The sequence below is a fragment of the Ranitomeya variabilis genome, chromosome 2 (genome assembly GCF_051348905.1).
Source record: "Ranitomeya variabilis isolate aRanVar5 chromosome 2, aRanVar5.hap1, whole genome shotgun sequence".
Taxonomy (NCBI): Eukaryota; Metazoa; Chordata; class Amphibia; order Anura; family Dendrobatidae; genus Ranitomeya; species Ranitomeya variabilis.
In genome coordinates, this window is record NC_135233.1 from 412,227,285 (window position 1) to 412,240,736 (window position 13,452).

Here is a 13,452-nt window from a genome sequence, read left to right on the forward strand (position 1 = left end):
CAAGTTAATGTTGTTTAGTGTTATTCAGTGGAGGGGCAACCATTTTGGGTGTGGCCCCCTGGTGTGGAGGGGTGACCATCACGGTATGGCCCCCTGGTCTCCAGAAGCTTTTATAGCTAATATTACCCTATTAGGGTAAAGTCCCTGGGGTCATGGCAATCATATTTTGCATGCCTACAGAAAAAATTGGCTCCTCCGAACTAGGTACAGCGACTGGAGGGGAGCAAAAAAAAAAAAGGTAGGCATGCTTTTCAATAGAATCTGTAGCTTCAAGGACCCTCTCTTTTTGTTCATGCGACTTGAGAATGCTGAGGCACCGATCTTGACTGTTTATATTGACCAATTCTTGTTAAGGTTGTCTTCTGGACAAAGCAGTAATCTAGTGCATTAAACTAAAGAGCAGTATAGGTATTCTGAGTGACATGCCTATTCCCGATGCCCTTGATCCTGCTAAGGGTAAAGTAATTAAGGGCATCAACATGAAGGGCAGGATGCCAATTCTCTTGAGATGATGGGAGCAGCTAAGAGTATAAAAGCATGCGCATTAACACAAAGGGCAATATGCCTATCTCCAAGGACTTTGACCCATTTGGAGTGGTTAACAGTGATTGTCATCAAGTGCATTTTATGTACAATTAACATAGGTTTATTTCAATTACTATGTCCAAATATTATGAAAGTTATTTAAGGGTCACTTTTAATGTTGATGTTATATTTTATTTACTTATTTATAGTATCTTCCTCTTTATATATACTCATCACTTTTCCGGTAGTAGTAGTAGTAGTAAGTGGGTTTAAGAAAAGATTACTGCACAGCAGAGCTACTGTACATAATGGTGGTTTCTAGAACCAAAATCTATGAATTGGGGAATTATTAGAGCTGGCTACGATACATGCAGTATAATAGTTTTTGGGTCATTCCATGGCAGGTGAACGAATGATTTTTACCTCTATTTATAACTCTTATGAGATTTTGTTATTTGGTAATAGTGTGTCAGGTAATGCAAAATGTGAACAAAAAAAATTCTAGATGATTTTTTTTAAATTGAGTTTCAAAGTTTCGAAAAAGTGCAAGTTTCGGTGTTGCCTGCCTTTACATTTCTCCTCATAACTCAGGATAGAAAAAAGGTAGAGAAACTAAATAAACACCATTCTACTCAGAACTGTACAGGCTTTCATCAGATAGGTCACATTTTAGCCATGCCAATACAAAATTTTAAACCGCATTTCCGAAAAAAGTTTAATTAAAAATTTCAAAAAATGCAATGTGACTGCTATATGCTCCGAGCCACATTTGTATCAAAACTCAAGTTGGGATCACAATGGAATCATATTTAAAAAAAAATAAAACTATCAGGCTAGTTTCACACTTGTGTTCGGCAGGGCTTCCTCCGTTAAGCCCCACCCACTGCCGCTCCTCTTCCTTCAGCTCAGCATACTTCTGCATGCGTCCTGTGTACCCTATCTTTAACATTGGGTACGCAGGCCATGCAGATGCCTCCACATGCATTGTTTTGATGTTGTGAAGACCGCAACAAAATGCAACATGCAAAATGCAACATGTTGTGTTCGACGCAGTTCAGCGCAGCGTCAAATCTAGCCTTACAGTGTAAAGTCGAAAATCTGGAATTTAGATCTAAAAAAAAAGCACACCGGCGCTAAAAGGAATATTAAAGCCGCTGATACCAAGACAAGCACTGTGCTAGTTATGTCGAGACCAAAGGGTCATACAAAAAAATCAAAAAAGGAAAATCGGTATCGCGCTAAAAATAATGGCCCAAACCAATATTGCTCACAATTGGCCCTTGTGGTAAAATATCACAATCAAGGCTGCTAGGTTTGAACTACATAGACAATCTAATAGAGGATGCAGCTGTACAGCACCACTGTTATGCTGCGTATAAATAACACTAAATAACGTGTGGATTATATTTAGACAGCCCCTAAATAAAAATGTACATAGATGTTAGCATTAGATAGTCCCGTCGTTATCCCAATAGCCTGCGTATAATGGCTGTGCCCTTGATCTCCCTACCAATGCCACATAAACTTCTAGGCAAATGTCTGCAACAGAGCCACTATTGTACCTACTTGGCAACAAGTCAGGTCAGGCTTTCGGTCCTTATGTCTTCTTCATAAAGTGCAGGTAGTGCGCAAATGGTCATATTCCTCACTCCAGAGTCCGTGCGATGAGTACATGGAGCTGTGCAGTGCCAGAGACGCCCCGGCCGGCGGCGCCGATGGATGCTCGGACAAAAAAGGCGGAGAGGAGGAGCGGCCGCTTACAGCGTGTGATGTCACTAGGCTAAGGAGCCTCGCTGGAGCTAAAAAAGGTCTAAGGCTAGTTTCACATTTGCGTTTAAAAACGCGTTTAAAACGCAACAGCAGGTGGTGAAAAAAACGCATGTAAACGCGTGCAAACGTTGCGTTTTTTAGACGCATGCGTTTTCTCATGCGGTAAAAAAAATGCGGTGTTTGGACGCGTTTACATGCGTTTTTTCCTGCGTTTGTGTTTTTGAAACGCATGCTGAGAAGTGTGCGACAGCTGCCAATCATCAAAATCATCTAGAAAACCCACTATAAATAGAAATAGCTAGGGTTGGGGTTAGGATCCCTAGGGTTAGGGTTAGGATCCCTTTATCACCTTGATGGTGGGGGGTGGCTTATCAGGGTTAGGGTTAGGATCCCTTTATCACCTTGATGGTGGGGGGTGGCTTATCAGGGTTAGGATCCCTTTATCACCTTGATGGTGGGGGGGTGGCTTATCAGGGTTAGGGTTAGGATCCCTTTATCACCTTGATGGTGGGGGGTGGCTTATAAGGGTTAGGATCCCTTTATCAACTTGATGGTGGGGGTGGCTTATCAGGGTTAGGGTTAAGGCCCCGTCTCACATAGCGAGATCGCTAGCGAGATCGCTGCTGAGTCACAAGTTTTGTGACGCAACAGCGACCTCAGTAGCGATCTCGCTATGTGTGACACGTACCAGCGATCAGGCCCCTGCTGTGAGATCGCTGGTCGTGTCGGAATGGCCTGGACCTTTTTTTGGTCGTTGAGGCCCCGCTGACATCGCTGAATCGGTGTGTGTGACACCGATCCAGCGATGTCTTCACTGGTAACCAGGGTAAACATCGGGTTACTAAGCGCAGGGCCGCGCTTAGTAACCCGATGTTTACCCTGGTTACCAGCGTAAATGTAAAAAAAAAACAAACAGTACATACTCACCATCTGATGTCCGTCAGGTCCCTTGTCGTCTGCTTCCTGCTCTGACTGAGATCCGGCCGTACAGTGAGAGCGCAGCACAGCAGTGACGTCACCGCTGCGCTCTGCTCTCAGTGTACGGCGGCTCAGTCAGAGCAGGAAGCAGACGGCAAGGGACCTGACGGACACCGAAAGGCGAGTATGTACTGTTTGTTTTTTTGGTAACCAGGGTAAACATCGGGTTACTAAGCGCGGCCCTGCACTTAGTAACCCGATGTTTACCCTGGTTACCCGGGTGCTGCAGGGGGACTTCGGCATCGTTGAAGACAGTTTCAACGATGCCGAAGTCGTTCCCCTGATCGTTGGTCGCTGGAGAGAGCTGTCTGTGTGACAGCTCCCCAGCGACCACACAACGACTTACCAACGATCACGGCCAGGTCGTATCGCTGGTCGTGATTGTTGGTAAATCGCTATGTGAGACGGGGCCTTTAGGGTTTGGATCCCTTTATCACCTTGATGGTGGGGGGTGGCTTATTAGTGTGTATTCTTGTTTTTTTTCTATTGAAACGCATGCGTTTCAAACGCAACCAAACGCATGTGCTTAAAAACGCATGCGTTTACATAGACAGCAATACGTTTTTTTGCCGCAAAAAAAGCATGCGTTTTTTTGCGGCAAAAAAACGCCTCTAGAAATTACTACATGTTGCATTTCTGCAACCAAACGCAAGCATAGAAAAGACGCATGCGTCGTCAAACGCGGCAAAACGCATACTAAAAAAACGCATGCATTTTTAATGTTAAATATAGGAAAAAAAAACGCATGCTTTTTTTGCGCTAAAACGCAGCGGCAAAAAACGCAAATGTGAAACCAGCCTAACCAACGCGTTTCGAAGGATCGCGTCCTTCTTCCTCAGGGATACTGCCCCCTCCTATCCTCTGCAAGATATAGGATCCCCAAACACCGCCTTGCAACTCTTAACACCTTGTGTGCCGAATGCCTTACTACGCCTTAAGCCTTAACTTGTATCTAGTTGTACCCACATGTATATGGACCCATGTGCATAATGAATATACATACTCCACTAATGTTATGGGAATATTACTAATGGGAATAAAGGTTATTCATATACACCTAAGATTGCCCTGATTACTTGAATATATATATATGTATACAGATAAAAACAAATATGTACTTTATTTAATCAAAAAACTAAAAACATCAATACAAATATGTGTCTAAAATGGGATTTACTTCCCTTTAAAATAACGCATTCGTAGCATGACCTGCATGTTTACTACCCACCTCTATTGGTGTATGACTTAAAAAGCCCAAACAGAGCTATACATTCATTAAAACAACCACCAGTGTTAACAGCACAATAGTATTCAGTGGATAACCGATGCAGACATGACAAAATTGCTCAAACACTAAACAATAAAGGATAAAAAATAAAATATACAAAGTCACTGAATACTGTCCTGTCAAAAACCGCTTTTAAAACTCATTACACTAAAACCTCATTTAAAATGCATAAAGTTCCAGCTCATGATTTAGGCCCTTAGGGGCCAGACTGTCTAAAGTAAAAATCCATTGGGATTCTACCCGCGACATTTGTTTAAGGAAGTCACCGCCTCTAGGGTTCTGTCGGACAACCTGAGTACCGCAAAAATAGACATCCCTTAAGGATTGATTGTGTTTCTCACTGAAATGGCGTGATAGGGGGTGACCCACAAAGCCTTTTTGGATATTTTTAAAATGTTCTTTCATCCGCTCCATAAGACGGCGTTTTGTGCGGCCTATATATAGGTTTTTACATGGACAGCGGATTAAGTAAATCACCCCCACAGAAAAACAGGATATATTTTGCTTAATGTTAAACTCGTTGACCCCATCTGAATCGAAGAATGACAGTTGTCGGGTTTACTTAAAGGAGGTATGCATACATCCATAGCAACCCCCACATGGTAGAAAACCATTTCCCACCTGATTAGCGGTTCTTTGGCATTTTGTCGATGCCTTATCATGCATTTTCGTTGTTGGGGCCACCAGATTCCCCAAAATTTGGCCCTGTCTATACACAAACCTAGGGTAGGTTGGGAGGAAATCCTCTATAATTTTATCTTTCTGCAAAACTGGCCAATGTTTCTGCACAATTTTGGTAAATTTTCTATAGCCTGCATGGAACTGCGTAACTATTGGTAGGTTCAAAACCTGTTCTTGTAGGCTAACTGGATTTGGGTTATTTATCCCTTTCCTATTAAGTAGCTCATCCCTGGAGCTTTCACCAGTCATATTGTGCTTTTTCCAGTAAGGATTTAGGGTACCCTTTTTTCAGAAACTGTTGGGTGAGGAAATTTGCTTCCTCATTGTATTTCGTTATAGATGTACAGTTGCGCCTGATTCTGGTATATTGGCCCTTTGGTATGCTCATAAGCCATAATGGTAGATGGCAACTTGTGATGTGGATGAAGCTGTTAGAATCCACTTCTTTCCGATGGCATTTAGTGCACAATTTGTCCTGCTCTATATAGATGTTCAGATCCAAAAAATTAACATTAGTGGTACGAACGTTGGGTGTAAATTCCAAACCACAACAATTAGTATTAAGGCCAGTGATAAATACGTCAAGATCTGTGTGGAAGCCCTCACATATAAACAAAATATCGTCAATAAAGCGGCGCCAAACCACAAGTCCTGGGCGCAGGCGGCCAGCAGAGTAGATGTGGAACTCCTCCCACTTGGCACATATAAATTGGCATAGCTTGGGGCAAACCGTGTCCCCATAGCACTGCCCCAGGTTTGTAGGTAGTACTTGCCCTCATATATAAAATAATTATGTTGTAAGATAAACCCTATGCAGTCTACAATAAAATTAGTCTGAGTTTCCTTATATATGCCTAAAGCCCCCAGAAAATGTTTAGCCGCTTCACATCCTTTCTCCTGGTTAATAACCGTATAGAGTGACTTAATGTCTAATGTGCCCAATATATAGTTGTTACTCCATTTAATTGTGTTCAGTACTTGTAAAGTATGACCTGTATCTTTGAAGTATGATGGTATCAGTGCCATACACTTTTGAAGGTGCACATCCACATATCGGGACAAATTCGCCGTCAGGCTATTAATGCCCGATATTATTGGTCAGCCTGGTGGGCATGATGTATCCTTGGGTAGCTTTGGAATATGGTAGAATATCGCTCTGCTAGGATATTTAAAATATACTGAAATTCCTTCTTATTGAGAATGCCCAAAGATTTACCTGTTTGGGCTAAAACATTCAGTTGGCATTCATTTGGGCTAAAACATTCAGTATAGCATAGTTGGATCACTCGTCAATTGTTTGTATGTGACTCGATCTCCCAGTAGTCTGATGGATTCTTCATGATAGATTGACCGGCTGAGGATCACTATACCACCACCCTTGTAGGCCGGACGAACGACAATGTCATGGTTCAATTTTAACTCATTGATTGCTTTTCGCTCTTGTGGGTTTAAGTTGTGTGGGGCATATCTTGGATTCCTCATATTGAGTTTTCTTATATCCCTTGTGACTAGCATATCAAAAGGGTGAAAAGAGCTCGAGTACTCCTGTACAGGATTAAATATAGAGGGATTAGCTAAAGCAGTATGAGTGTAATGGGATGTTACATGGTTCGTATTCCTACTAGCAATTTGGTCTTTTTTCATTAAGTATTTCTTTAGTGCCAAATTGCGAAGATACTTCTTCATACAGAGGTATAGATTAAAGGGTTTAGCTCCTCTAGTAGGTAGAAACTTCAGTCCCTTTTGTAAAAGTGAAATCTCGTGCTCTGTTAATTGATGAGTACTCAAGTTGTAAATTTTCTGTGAGGTGTTTGTAACTGCGTTTGTGGTGGATGCGTTTGTCTTAGTTACTTTCTTGTTGGAGAATTTCCCCCCTCTTTTCCCCCTTTGGGTCCTCCCGTTCTGACCCGAAAAAAATCCCGGTTGATTTGTTCTCTAGCTCCCAACCCCTTACCTTGTTTGTTTTTTTTATCAGGTTGGACCCCTTATTAGTATTCCTATTAAGTGCGATTCGATTGATAGTTTTGGTTCCCCTGTCTGCTTGGGATTGATGCCGATTGGGGGATATGTTGGATACCTCATTACCAGCTCCAAGGCAATTAATGTCCATACGTTTCGTATCATCTGGATTGTTGGAATTAACCAGCCTGGACTTAGACCTTACACTTGCTGGTGTAGGGCCTGTTTCCCCAGTATTCAGTATAAGAGGCATAAATCTGGTTTTAGAGAGCATGGGGGCAATAGTGCCCCCCTGTTTACTTGCCTGTGGTTGAGAATTTGAGTTCACACTAATTGGTGTGTCTTTCTCTTAGGGTTACTTCACTAGTACTTGCTATTGGGGAGTTTTCATTGATTGTATTGTCCCTTCTATGGGTAGAAACTGGGGTGTATTGAGTAGAGTTGGAATTCGCATAAATAGAGAATTCCATTGATGTATCCTGGTCATTCTGATTAGGGGTTAGGGTGTATTCATCCAAAAAGACAAGCTGATTTGATTTGGATTGTATACGGTTTATTGAGGTACCAAATGACTGATTCAAGGTTGTTAAGTATTCCGTAAACCCTTGGGGTATATGATCTCTAGTGAATTTCCTCATTTTTTTTTTAATCAATAATGTCCTTCTCCTTTTCCCTTAACCTATATAAAATATTATCGGCAAGATCTTGATTTTCTTGCGTGAGGTTACATGCTTTCAAGTCATCAAAAATATTGGTGATCTGGTGACTGATGTTATCCAAACTGAGGACACGTTTATCAATAATAAATTTTAAGGACATTTTAACATATCAAGGCCTCCTGATGATCCGCTGAGGTGAAACGCGTAGAGGCGTATGAAATATCAACACTGATAAGTATCGGTCTCACCCTCTGTATACCATGCATTTATCTAAGCATTAGGCTATCTTCGGCTGCAGCTATATATGCTTTTGTGCCTTGCCATTTTTTTGTGTATTTACACATCTGTGTCTAACTATTATCAGGCTGGGATTTGATATTAGGGCTTCCCAGGGCCAGTCGTCGCTGAGTGGGGGCGCCATTCCGCTGACCAGTAGGGTGCCAACCCCCACAGCTAGGCAGGCTGCACAGCAGTAGGCGACAGAGGTAGTGAGGCCTATTTTGAATACACGAGCACTTTTTTGTTATGCACATTGTTGGTCTTTAGTCCGTGTATCTCACCCTGTCACAAACCTAGTTTATATATATTATAATTCATAAATATATATACATATATATACAATCAGCCAATTAGTCTGCCTATCTTTTTCCTGTCTAGTGCAAGTGCTGGTCTGTATGTGACACCTATACTAGGATCCATACTAGGAGATATAGGGACAGCCGACGGTGAGTGGAGGCACTAATCTTGTATCTGTGTTTAGGGTGCCAACCTCCACTGATAGGTAGGCAGTACTAAGAGGTATTGTCTGGCAGGGTTATCCCAGAGTACACGGTTGTGTGTTTTATGTATTTATCTGGTTGTATTTGTGGCATGGTTTTAATTGGTATATTAATTAAAAGCTATATTTTATCTGTGTTATCTTTAGTACATAAAGGGTTCCTATTGATATAATACCTACTAGAGGAGCTAAACCCTTTAATCTATACCTCTGTATGAAGAAGTATCTTCGCAATTTGGCACTAAAGAAATACTTCATGAAAAAAGACCAAATTGCTAGTAGGAATACGAACCATGTAACATCCCATTACACTCATACTGCTTTAGCTAATCCCTCTATATTTAATCCTGTACAGGAGTACTCGAGCTCTTTTCACCCTTTTGATATGCTAGTCACAAGGGATATAAGAAAACTCAATATGAGGAATCCAAGATATGCCCCACACAACTTAAACCCACAAGTGCGAAAAGCAATCAAGGAGTTACAATTGAACCATGACATTGTCGTTCGTCCGGCCTACAAGGGTGGTGGTATAGTGATCCTCAGCCGGTCAATGTATTATGAAGAATCCATCAGACTACTGGGAGATCGAGTCACATACAAACAATTGACGAGTGATCCAACTATGCGATACTGAATGTTTTAGCCCAAATGAATGCCAACTGAATGTTTTAGCCCAAACAGGGCTAAACAGGGCCAAATCATCTTTGGGAATTCTCAATAAGAAGGAACTTCAGTATATTTTAAATAAAAATCCTCCACCAGGCCGACCAATAATATCGAGCATTAATAGCCTGATGGCGAATTTGTCCCAATATGTGGATGTGCACCTTCAAAAGTGTATGGCACTGATACCATCATACTTCAAAGATACAGGTCATACTTTACAAGTACTGAACACAATGAAATGGAGTAACAACTATATATTGGGCACATTAGACATTAAGTCACTCTATACGGTTATTAACCAGGAGAAAGGGTGTGAAGCAGCTAAACATTTTCTGGGGGCTTTAGGCATATATAAGGAAACTCAGACTAATTTTATTGTAGACTGCATAGGGTTTATCTTACAACATAATTATTTTATATATGAGGGCAAGTACTACCTACAAACCTGGGGTACTGCTAAGGGGACACGGTTTGCCCCAAGCTATGCCAATTTATATGTGCCAAGTGGGAGGAGTTCCACATCTACTCTGCTGGCCGCCTGCGCCCAGGACTTGTGGTTTGGCGCCGCATTATTGATGATATTTTGTTTATATGGGAGGGCTCCCACACAGATCTTGACGTATTTATCACTGGTCTTAATACTAATTGTTATGGTTTGGAATTTACACCAAACGTTAGTACCACTAATGTTAATTTTTTGGATCTGAACATCTATATAGAGCAGGACAAATTGTGCACTAAATGCCATCGGAAAAAAGTGGATTCCAACAGCTTCATCCACATCACAATTTGCCATCTACCAGTATGGCTTACGAACATACCAAAGGTCCAATATACCAGAATCAGGCGCAACTGTACATCTATAACGGAATACAATGAGGAAGCAAATTTCCTCACCCAACAGTTTCTGGAAAAAGGGTACCCTAAATCCTTACTGGAAAAAGCACAATATGACATTGGTGAAAGTTCCAGGGATGAGCTACTTAATAGGAAAGGGATAAATAACCCAAATCCAGTTAGCCTACAAGAACAGGTTTTGAACCTACCAATAGTTACGCAGTTCCATGCAGGCTATAGAAAATTTACCAAAATTGTGCAGAAACATTGGCCAGTTTTGCAGAAAGATAAAATTATAGGGGATTTCCTCCTAACCTACCCTAGGTTTGTATATAGAAGGGGCCAAACTTTGGGGAATCTGGTGGCCCCAACAATGAAAATGCATGATAAGGCATCGACAGAATGCCAAAGAACTGCTAATCAGGTGGGAAATGGTTTTCTACCATGTGGGGGTTGCTATGGATGTATGCATACCTCCTTTAAGAAAACCCGACAACTGTCATTCTTTGATTCAGATGTTGTCAACGAGTTTAACATTAAGCAAAATATATCCTGTTTTTCTGTGGGAGTGATTTACTTAATCCGCTGTCCATGTAAAAAACTATATATAGGCCGCACAAAACGCCGTCTTATGGAGCGGATGAAAGAAAGTTTTAAAAATATCCAAAAAGGCTTTGTGGGTCACCCCCTATCACGCCATTTCAGTGAGAAACACAATCAATCCTTAAGGGATGTCTATTTTTGCGGTACTCAGGTTGTCCGACAGAACCCTAGAGGCGGTGACTTCCTTAAACAAATGTCGCGGGTAGAATCCCAATGGATTTTTACTTTAGACAGTCTGGCCCCTAAGGGCCTAAATCATGAGCTGGAACTTTATGCATTTTAAATGAGGTTTTAGTGTAATGAGTTTTAAAAGCGGTTTTTGACAGGACAGTATTCAGTGACTTTGTATATTTTATTTTTTATCCTTTATTGTTTAGTGTTTGAGCAATGTTGTCATGTCTGCATCAGTTATCCACTGAATACTATTGTGCTGTTAACACTGGAGGTTGTTTTAATGAACGTATCGCTCTGTTGCAGGTCATGCTACCAATCTACTGAGTTATTTTAAAGGGATGTAAATCCCATTTTAGACACATTTGTATTGATGTTTTTATTTTTTTGATTAAATAAAGTACATATTTGTTTTTATCTGTATACATATATATATTCAAGTAATCAGGCCAATCTTAGGTGTATATGAATAACCTTTATTCCCATTAGTAATATTCCCATAACATTAGTGGAGTATGTATATTCATTATGCACATGGGTCCATATACATGTGGGTACAACTAGATACAAGTTAAGGCTTAAGGCGTAGTAAGGCATTTGGCACACAAGGTGTTAAGAGTTGCTAGGCGGTGTTTGGGGATCCTATATCTTGCAGAGGATAGGAGGGGGTGGTAACTCTGAGGAAGAAGGACGCGATCCTTCGAAACGCATTGGTTAGACCTTTTTTTGCTCCAGCGAGGCTCCTTAGCCTAGTGACATCACACGCTGTAAGCGGCCGCTCCTCCTCTCCGCCTTTTTTGTCCGAGCATCCAGCGGCACCGCTGGCCGGGTCGTCTCTGGCACTGCACAGCTCCATGTACTCATCGCACGGACTCTGGAGTGAGGAATATGACCATTTGCGCACTACCTGCACTTTATGAAGAAGACATAAGGACCGAAAGCCTGACCTGACTTGTTGCCAAGTAGGTACAATAGTGGCTCTGTTGCAGACATTTGCCTAGAAGTTTATGTGGCATTGGTAGGGAGATCAAGGGCACAGCCATTATACGCAGGCTATTGGGATAACGACGGGACTATCTAATGCTAACATCTATGTACATTTTTATTTAGGGGCTGTCTAAATATAATTCACACGTTATTTAGTGTTATTTATACACAGCATAACAGTGGTGCTGTACAGCTGCATCCTCTATTAGATTGTCTATGTAGTTCAAACCTAGCAGCCTTGATTGTGATATTTTACCACAAGGGCCAGTTGTGAGCAATATTGGTTTGGGCCATAATTTTTAGCGCGATACCTATTTTCCTTTTTTGAATTCAGATCTGATCAGCCTGTGGTCTAAAAGTGTGGGGACTATATTTACCCAAAAAGCCATGATTTTTAGATATTACTGTATTATATTATGTTACAGCTTAGAAGCAGGAGAGGACAGAGGAGAAAGCTTTGTTAGAGCTCAACCTGAGAATGAACAGGGGTAGACAGTGAATGCAGAGCAGATGACAGGCTGGCAGCTCTGTCAATCATGTTAAGTATCTGCCCGCCGCAGAGTCGGGAGTAAGACAGAGCTTCAGCGCTTCCATGTCCTGACATGCCTGGACATGGTCACTCTTGAACAAGCAACTACACAGGCATCAAGTGAGTCGGTGTGCTACAGTATTGGTGAGTGTGTTTAAAGTTTGAGTACATATATATTAATAGTTTAATGCTTTTCTTATTAAGGGCTAATACACATACAGCGCTATTCTGAATTTTCATAGTTCAGAAAAACACCCCCCATTGATTTCAATGAGGTAAAACACATGAGGTGTTTTTGAAACACTCACAGAGTGAGTAAATAACTGCTTGCACTACTTTTTGATTGCTGCAATAAACGCAGCATTTATTATTATCATACATTTATATAGCCCCATTTATTCCATGGCACTTTACATGAGAAAAGGGGCAAATATAGACAAGTACAATAAACATGAGCAATACAAGGTACACACAAGTACAGACGGAGAGAGGACCCTGCCCGCGAGGGATTACAGTCTACAGGGGATGGGTGAGGATACACTAGGAGAGGGTAGAGCTGGTCATGCGGTGGTTCAGTAGGTTGAGGATCACTGCAGATTGTAGGCTTGTCAGAAGAGGTGGGTCTTCAGGTTCTTTTTGAAGGTTTCCATGGTAAGTGAGAGTCTGATGTGTTGGGGTAGAGAGTTCCAGAGTATGGGGGAAGCAAGGGAGAATTCTTGTATGCGGTTGTGGGAAGAAGAGATAAGAGGGGAGTAGAGAAGGAGATTTCTAGAGGATCAAAGGTTGCGTGTGGGTAAGTACCGGGAGACCATGTCACAGATGTATGAAGGAGACAGGTTGTCGATGGCTTTGTATGTCACAGTTAGGGTTTTTAACTGGAGCCTCTGGACAATAGGAAGCCAGTGAAGGGGATGGCAGAGAGGATAGGTTGGAGAATAACGAGGAGACAGGTGGATTAGTCAGGCAGTAGAGTGTAGGATGGATTGGAGTGGTGCCAGAGTGCAGGAGGGGAGGCCAG

The 13,452-nt window shown here is 41.7% G+C and overlaps 1 protein-coding gene across 2 annotated transcripts in view; it reads right to left on the bottom strand.

Moving 5' to 3' along the window:
• The window catches only part of PHKA1 (phosphorylase kinase regulatory subunit alpha 1), a 491,521-nt gene that overhangs the window by 77,043 nt on the left and 401,026 nt on the right, over positions 1-13,452 (bottom strand). The window lies entirely within an intron of this gene.